Source organism: Cherax quadricarinatus, chromosome 16, assembly GCF_038502225.1.
Source record: "Cherax quadricarinatus isolate ZL_2023a chromosome 16, ASM3850222v1, whole genome shotgun sequence".
In the NCBI taxonomy this organism is placed as follows: Eukaryota; Metazoa; Arthropoda; class Malacostraca; order Decapoda; family Parastacidae; genus Cherax; species Cherax quadricarinatus.
The window spans coordinates 33,387,693-33,397,237 of record NC_091307.1 but is presented as its reverse complement, the minus strand read 5'-3'; positions in this window follow the sequence as shown (position 1 = coordinate 33,397,237).

The window sequence follows — 9,545 nt, the reverse complement described above, 5'->3', positions numbered from 1 at the left end:
TACTAGATTAAAATATCCAGCATAATTTTAAAATTCCCTTTAAATCATTAATGTCAAGTCTCTTAAAAATTTGTCACTACGGTCACTCTGGTAATTATAAAAAAATATATGAAGAAAGCTGAAAGGCCTAAGCCGTTGGCAAAGTTAAAATATGTTCCAGGATCAGTCGCACACTACACGATGCACACTGAGGCAGGAGTAACTGATAACAGTTGGTTGGGGCGAGATGCAGGTTCCCAGTCCTCAAAAGACAGAAGTCTCGAAGTGACTTACTGCTATGGGTCAAACATCCTCATCCTGCCGAACTCCTTATAACTTGTTTCTCATGTATAGGTTCCAAGGAAGGTCCACTTTCCCATAATATATCTCCAGAATCAAAGCCTCTGACTTGGCATCTGCTCATTCATATCCGAAGACGAAACATGGCCCGGGCACCAGTATTACTCCACATTCTTGTGCAAGCAATAAGACAAGTCAACTATCCTTGGGTCTTTTCAATCACAGTAGGTGAACAGAAGCATCGCGGGTCAGGCAAACAAAGTATATTAACATTCAACTAAGATCCCACTAAACCAGCTATGACGACAGGAGCCACGAGGACTATGAGCACAGAACTCCTGGGAACTATGCACCGTCAGTTCTCACCGGTGATCACATTAAACCCAATATCACCCTCACACTTGATCAGTCAGTAAAAGTTTATATTCTTGAAATTAGTCAGGAATATCACTGGGACACAACACTTAAAGATCCTGCCACTAAAAACAAAAATATTGTATTTTCAAAGCACATGAACATTATTTAGGTATCCCAGAAAGGGTACCTTTATGAGGTTGCCCGATTTTTTCTCCCTATTTTTCGATTTTATTTTGCTTATAAATCGAGAACGCCTCATCCAATCAGTTTCAAACTTTTAGCACTTGTGTACGGTAACGAGGACCAAATTTCTGGAACAACTGGCATACTCACGTGCTACAAGTTATTGAACCCATTTCCCGCATCCTGGAATAACTAATAACTTCCAAAACCCTCAAACTCACAAAATACTACGACGGAGGAGAGTGAAATTCACATGTGGTACAAGTGACCTTTGACGATTTTTTGTGTAAAATGTTTTTTTTATTATTACTGTTAATTCTCGTTGAATGAATTTCACTACTTTTAAACAGCTTAATTAATCTTAGGACCAGGATATTACCTAATAAATTTTGCTTTCGCGCAGGAAAACTGAGTAATGTAGTGCCATAACAGAAGCATAACTCCTCTGGTCACCTATAAAATTTACCACTGGTGTGGTTTTCCTGACAGTAATACAAGACTCACGCTGTCATTGAGTGGCATAAATGCCAATTTGCCAATTAAATGATTATTGTTGTTTATTTTTATTCAATAACTAATGCATGATTCTTCCGATTGGTTTCAAAATAACCTTAACGATGCATTACAAAATAAATATTCTGACCATAAGATTGTCCAAAGTTGGTAGAATATTTAGAATCAGCTAAATTAATGAAAAATGCCTTTTCTGATCGGCATCAAACTTTTTAACATTTGTAAACTGTATTAAAACACAGCTTGTCGCTGACGCTGAGCTGTACAAATTGCAATTTTATTAAGCAAAGCGTTTCCCATGTAGTACATAGTGAATGCTTCCTCTGATCGGCGTCAAACCCAAAGTGAAGGTGTATTTTAAGAAGTATTTTTGTATTAATTTTGAGCTGTGTGGATGTTAACTTGCTATTTATTCTTTCTTTTATTACAAAAATAATAATGTAAATAGTAATTTACAGGACTGTAAAGAATTTTAAATATAATGTAAATGAAAAAAATATTATAATTAAAACCAAGCGCTAAACCCACTAGGGTCATACAGTGTGTGTAAATGAAAAAAACAAACTGAAAAAAAAAATTATTTCCGGGTTTATGGAGTATAAAAGTTTAACGAGTAAAGAATTTCCAATTTTCTCAAACATTCCGAACATTCTGAACATCTCATTTGTTTTGCGAAAAATTTCAACGTTTGTGTAATGTATCTCCGGAAAGACTTGTGTGCGTGAGTGTCCTGTGTGCAGTGCTACAGAGGTCGTGTGTAGCACTGCACATTATTCCCACTTAACTTGTGGAGACAGGCTCCTCTGATTGGCTGGAAAATTTCATCTCTATCAGTTTAAGAAAAAGTTTGATGTTTTCAATGGAGTGTATTGATGCCATTTTGCCACTTTTAATCTGGAAATAGTTAATATTTTAACCCATTACATTTTCACTTTATTCCGTTGCTTGAGTAGAATTTGGGTGCCCTCCATTCCAAAGGAGCTATTTGACCCCTATGGGTTTCTCGCTTTCCTCAGGTTAAAACGTAATTGTGAATGGCATCAATTTTTAATTGCTTATACATTGAATAAAATATTGTTTCATGGGTTTAGGCTGTGTAGGTACAAATTTTGTTAGATTATGAAATGACTGGAAAATGCATCTTCTGGTCAACTTGAAACTTGTGCTGATGTGTTTTCCTCAAGGGAAATAATTTCTTGATGTTAGGAAGTTATCGGATAATTTCATTTATTACATTGATTTCTGTGAATTGGGGAACTTTTCTTATGATCAGAATTAAGTCACATTGTTTGACTTAATTTGGTTATCCTAAATCAACTTGAAGTTTATCTATAATATCTATGTGCCCTCAAGATCATTCGTCAAAATTTGCATGTTATGTACACTAGGCTTGCATAAAGCTCTCTTGAACATCAAAATGGTATACAATACCGGCAGGTTGGTAGGTAAGACACATAGGCAACATTTAGGCAACTTTATTCTGAAACGTTTCGCCTACACAGTACACTTCTTCAGTCGAATACAGAAAGTAGGCAGGAACAGTAGAGATGTGAAGACGATGTAATCAGTCCATCACCCTTGAAGTCGTAGATTTGAGATTGTCAGTCCCTCAGCCTGGAGAAGTTCAGTTCCATAGTCAGGAACTATCTGAAGATCAAGCGACAGTGCGGAGACAAATACTGTCGGAAGGAGAGGTGCAGAATAATAGTAGTGAGAATGTAGCCTCTGAAAGGTCACGTCCCTCTCAGATCTAACAATTCTCACTTTCTGTATTCGACTGAAGAAGCCTATTGTGTAGGCGAAACGTTTCGGAATAAAGTTGCCTGTGTCTTACCTATCATAAAGCTCTCTTAAAAGCTGGTCAGACTTAGAGGAAAAGTTTAAAGGAGGTAATATTGTCCGAGAAGGGCAGGGAGAGAAGCCACTGACTAGATAATGCAGTAATGGCGCCTGCATCCGAACACAGCAAAGGAAGAGCAAAGTCTCCCCGCCTTTTTACACAGTGAAAGTTGAGGCTCAAGCCGGGTTGCTAGCTATACGCTGAATCAGACCAAGTAACGCATTCCAATAACCTCACAGAATGATCCAAGGCAAGCTCACCAGACTCAACCTAGAGGCTCTCGATAGAGAAAATACAGAATGCACCCGTGCAAAGCCAGAACCCTATGTGACGGAAAGGGATCAGTAAGTGTTGCGTGGAAAAACTAAACTAAACTCCAGTACAAGGCTGCATTCAGTCAGTAGTGTCCAAAGATCTGCCCCCACAGTTAGAGGGGAGAGCAATTTTAGAATTTCTAGCACCTGGAGATAAGCCATTTCTAGCTTATACGAGATGCCCACATTAGGAAATGATCAAAAGATTACCCCCAGAAATGTCATCTCCACCTCATAAGAAAGAACCACACCATGGAGTCACACAGGGTAAACAGGCTATCGAAACCAGGTCCGGGTAAAATTAGTAATATTACTCGTGGTATTTTCAGAGTACGTTGCTCATTTGAATAAAATATACAGCCACCGCCTTTGCAATGGAAAACCAGTACCACTGACAGTTTGCTCACTCTGATGTTATCCACCGCCACCTGGCGTCGGTAACATTTAATCGCAGTAGCTGTTGCTGTGCGGTATACTGCAAGATTGTTCACATACGAAGGCCTTTAAATCATCAGGGATAACATTGCCACACCGTCCATGACTAATGAAACAAGTGATGCTCAAAATACTGCCCTTCCATGATCCTTCCCCCCCCCCTCCCATCCTTTCGCAGGGATGACTCCCGCAGGTAACACGATGCTGCCCTCAATTTGAACGATCTGATTTACAAAAACTTAAAAAAGCCGGAATAGACGGCCCCGCTGTCTCTAGGTCGAGAAAAGCTCGAGATTTGAAGGAGTCTGGCGAAACCCTCTTGGCCACCATCCAGCCAAACCTATGGGCGAGTTCTCGAACGGAACTTGCAAAAGCCAAACTGTACCGAAGAGATGCAACCCTCGTCTTTAAGTACCAGACAAGACAAACATTCAGTATCCTCTCCAACAACTTGCAGTTGCAGCTCGCGAGGACGATCAGGCAGGAGCTCGCAATTTCCTTAGTGTCCCAGCCTGGCTTTTTGATAGTTGAATCTATATACTGCTACAAACTATTGAGGAGCATCCTATGTGCTCAAGAAAACATATCCAATAAAAATATTAACGGAGGGGAGGAAGGCAGTGAAGTGCCGCAACATACAATGAACCTCATTCTCTCCTAGAGCTGTGATGGGCGATGCCGACAAGGTAGATGCTATTTTCCCCCGTATCCTGCCAGCAGATCACAAAGCTCCCCGGTGTTCTGCACTTTGGATAAAGAGACTGTCTCATTAAGTCCTAGAACTCGGAACAGAGAAGCCCTCAGCGAAAGTACTAACACATATGGCTCGTCTCCCCCTTGCCCACGATGGTGATGGCTGGGCAATGGGCACAAGGAGCACTTCCAACATTTTTCTGATGTTATTCCATATCCGTTCAGGAATGTTGAAGTTAACCTTATCTACATAACGGACCTAGGAAATATGCCGAGTGTTTCTGAATGCCTTCCACTTAATGGTCAACACCTGTTGGTATGTAAGCTTGTTAACCAGTGAACAGATTTACCTGAGGCGATGATAGGCCATAAACGAAATGCGACATTGCTTCGCAGTCTTCCTTCCACCAAAGGACTGACAAATGGATCCCTGAGCCACTTGATTCAGGTATTCTAGCCCCAAGTACCCTTGTGACAACGCTAACAAACAAGACATCTCTGTTCAAGTGTCAGAGTCACCAGTCTTATGTCTCCAGCATCCACCAAGGAGGGCAAACTGAATGGAAGCATCTCATAACACTAGGAGAGGGATGGTAATTACCATGTAACTTCGGAGGAAAATAATATCTTAAGGCCAGATACACAGGACTGGAACTAAGAGATCTCTGCCAGAGATTCTCATAAGGATTATGACTGGTCTCCAAACGAACACTTCTGTCCAGAACAGAGTAACCAATATCCCACACATGGTGTGCATTAAAATCACTTGGGATTGGAATGGGCAGTGTAGCTCACAGTTGAGGTAAGCAAGACGGAGCAGTCTTTAACCCAGTTTGGAGGGAGGTATAAATAGCACAACACCTGGTCTCACTGCAACTTCACTTTTATCAACACAAAACGCAAGGAGGATCGCAGACGAACCTGAATGTAACCGACAGCAGTATGCAACAAGATACCCATATCCCCTTGGCAACTGCACCAGAAGGGTGGGCAGAAGCATGATGAGTCAACAAGGTACTCAGAGTTCAATTTTCTGCAAATGCAGAACTGATTGGCTATAGTCCGGAAAGAGAATATTATATTTCATAAGATAATACAACGAGCCAGATGTGTAGATAAAGTTCACAGAAGGAATGCGACCAACAGTTCGACAGATTTTCGCAGTCTAGCACTGGGTCACAGAGAAAACCTGCAAATTGGCAGATTCATCCAAAGACTCAAAACGGTTGGAAATGGGCAGATCCTCTGGGAAGTAGTCCTCTCATTTTCAGAGAAAGAGGTTATTTAACTTTAGAAGTCAGGGAAGCAGACCCTTGGAGCCACTGAGGAGCTCTGAGGAGCATCCTACTTTATCCTTAAAAGGTAGAGCCGTCCTTGCTAGATATAACTCCGTTACTTTCCGGATGTCTTCGAGGACTGTTTAACTATTCCTATTACCAGAGCACGAGAACGACCCAGACTCCTTGAAAAGCACATCATCCAACATACTACCTCAACTAGAAACAGTGGACCGGTGCTTCTGCGTGCGCTTTGAATCTTTAGCATTTTTCAGATTCTTTCCCTAGCCAGAGGGCACACAAGTATCCTTGACTAGTACCCAACAGAGCCTCAGAGGGACAGACCACCGACCGTGAACCATCTGTTATCGAGGGCAACTGACGATGGTTTCCCCGACCAGGCATCCAAAAAAAGCTAGTTTTCCCCAGAAATGGCAGTGGAAACTCCTTCACAATCGCAGAAGATTTGTGACTAGAAGAAAACCGTTGCTTCTTATGCTGTGCTTCCATCAGGACGTCCTCTCAACGGCCGATGCACTCCTACAAGGCCCAGTTAAGAGCCCTTCCCCACCAACCTTGCGGCAACCCAGATATGATAACAGAGGTAGGTATACTGGCCCGATAGTCGCCTGGAAAGGTGGTGTTGCCAGTGGAATGGTGTCCGAAGCCTGAGTATGACGAGTCTGAGAGAAGGGCTTTCCCATCGACTAAGACCCACAGCAGCAGGAATCCTGCGGCTAGAAGCAATGACTGTTCTTCTACTGGCCTTTATGAAACCCATCCTCTCCACACAGCACACACTCATGTGTACCATTCAGTTTTTTGTAGTTAACTTTGTGGGAGTCCTCACAGTTGTGAGGAAAACTTCTGTATAGGGGTAGACAGTGTAACTGATCGCTATGTGCAGCACAAGCGTACTGGGTTCCTTACACTTAGGCCTCTAGTGATAGACCTTCTGGCTCTAAGCATTGCACTGAGGAGACGCATGTCTTAAAGGTCCAGTTGGTCGAACATGAAGACCAGTGAATTAAGTATTCACCAAACGACTATTCACTTTTCCGTTATTCCTACAAACCTCGATTACTCCAGGATTGAGAAGCCTAATGCCCTCTGTATTCATGATCGAGCAATCCATCGGAAATGATGCCATGACACTTGCTTAAATAATCAATGGCAAGCACATTCTTCACTGTCACCATGATGCATGAGGGCAGGAACTAGCCTAGGGCCAGTGATCTTAAAAATTTGGCGGATGTTAGGCCGCATTATTTCCCAAGATTGTACCTAACTGTTGCTTGTTACCTGGCCAGAGCCAGATGACAACATTCGTGGCATTTGGCTCTCTTGGAATTTACGTTCAGCAGCCTGGCAGCAGCAGGGAGAAGTGTCATCCGATGCACCTAGGTAAAGACCAGGCTACCGAGTCTAATAAAAAAAAAACAGCAAATGCCTTGTTCACACAGGTAATATATCCATAACCAAAAATAAAATGCCATTCTGGAAAGAAAAAACTGCTCAACCCTACGGAGAGAAATAACATTAGAATTCATATGTTACAGAAACAAAGCCCACCACTTGAATGTCTAAGGAGTCGCCTTCCAGAATGTCTGTACAAGGTTGGGGGACAGGAGGGAGGGGAATAGGTATCAGGAGCCATTTCCACTGAGGAACTAGGAGAAGTTACGGTCATCTTGACTGACATAAATGTTCAAGAATATCTGCGAGAAAGAAAAAGCAGAGCAAAAGTACAGGAAATAATGGGGTAGCAAAGATTGATTAATAAAAACTTCTCTGCCCTTCCATTACTCCCCACATTCCACACCAACATAATTTATCGAGAACCGCCGCTTACACTACCTAGGTCACAACCCCAGCATGTAGCGAGCCGAGAGTTAAAGAAAGGCTGAGAAAAACCGGTTCTTCAGACAGGGAGCTCCAGAGGTGATAGTAGCATGTTACTAGTAATGGTAGAGAACAAACCGGCCAAAATGCATTGAGTTGTACTTCATCATTCACCACTCGTGGTACATCAGATAAAACTTATGCAACACACAACCACTGGATGAATCACCCAATGTGCCACCAAGTGGTCCAGTCCCCTCCGATTGGTGCAAACTACCTCAACACTGCAACTAGTGAGAGCTCAAGTAGTGTTACTGACAATGGTTACTGTCACAGTCCCCAGGAGCAAATATTGATAAGTAACGAGAATTTTTCCCATTTAAGGGAAAAAATGTGAAGGAGTGCTGGGTTGTTAGTGAGGCTAAACCACTCAAACAACAGGAGACAGAAAACTGGATGATGATGGAGGAGAGAGAGAACCTGGATGATGGTGGAGGAGGGAGAGAGAGAACCTGGATGATGGTGGAGGAGGGAGAGAGAGAACCTGGATGATGGTGGAGGAGGGAGAGAGAGAACCTGGATGATGGTGGAGGAGGGAGAGAGAGAACCTGGATGATGGTGGAGGAGGGAGAGAGAGAACCTGGATGATGGTGGAGGAGGGAGAGAGAGAACCTGGATGATGGTGGAGGAGGGAGAGAGAGAGAACCTGGATGATGGTGGAGGAGGGAGAGAGAGAGAACCTGGATGATGGTGGAGGAGGGAGAGAGAGAACCTGGATGATGGTGGAGGAGGGAGAGAGAGAACCTGGATGATGGTGGAGGAGGGAGAGAGAGAACCTGGATGATGGTGGAGGAGGGAGAGAGAGAACCTGGATGATGGTGGAGGAGGGAGAGAGAGAACCTGGATGATGGTGGAGGAGGGAGAGAGAGAACCTGGATGATGGTGGAGGAGGGAGAGAGAGAACCTGGATGATGGTGGAGGAGGGAGAGAGAGAACCTGGATGATGGTGGAGGAGGGAGAGAGAGAACCTGGATGATGGTGGAGGAGGGAGAGAGAGAACCTGGATGATGGTGGAGGAGGGAGAGAGAGAACCTGGATGATGGTGGAGGAGGGAGAGAAAGAACCTGGATGGTGGTGGAGGAGGGAGAGAGAGAACCTGGATGGTGGTGGAGGAGGGAGAGAGAGAACCTGGATGGTGGTGGAGGAGGGAGAGAGAGAACCTGGATGGTGGTGGAGGAGGGAGAGAGAGAACCTGGATGGTGGTGGAGGAGGGAGAGAGAGAACCTGGATGGTGGTGGAGGAGGGAGAGAGAGAACCTGGATGGTGGTGGAGGAGGGAGAGAGAGAACCTGGATGGTGGTGGAGGAGGGAGAGAGAGAACCTGGATGGTGGTGGAGGAGGGAGAGAGAGAACCTGGATGGTGGTGGAGGAGGGAGAGAGAGAACCTGGATGGTGGTGGAGGAGGGAGAGAGAGAACCTGGATGGTGGTGGAGGAGGGAGAGAGAGAACCTGGATGGTGGTGGAGGAGGGAGAGAGAGAACCTGGATGGTGGTGGAGGAGGGAGAGAGAGAACCTGGATGGTGGTGGAGGAGGGAGAGAGAGAACCTGGATGGTGGTGGAGGAGGGAGAGAGAGAACCTGGATGGTGGTGGAGGAGGGAGAGAGAGAACCTGGATGGTGGTGGAGGAGGGAGAGAGAGAACCTGGATGGTGGTGGAGGAGGGAGAGAGAGAACCTGGATGGTGGTGGAGGAGGGAGAGAGAGAACCTGGATGGTGGTGGAGGAGGGAGAGAGAGAACCTGGATGGTGGTGGAG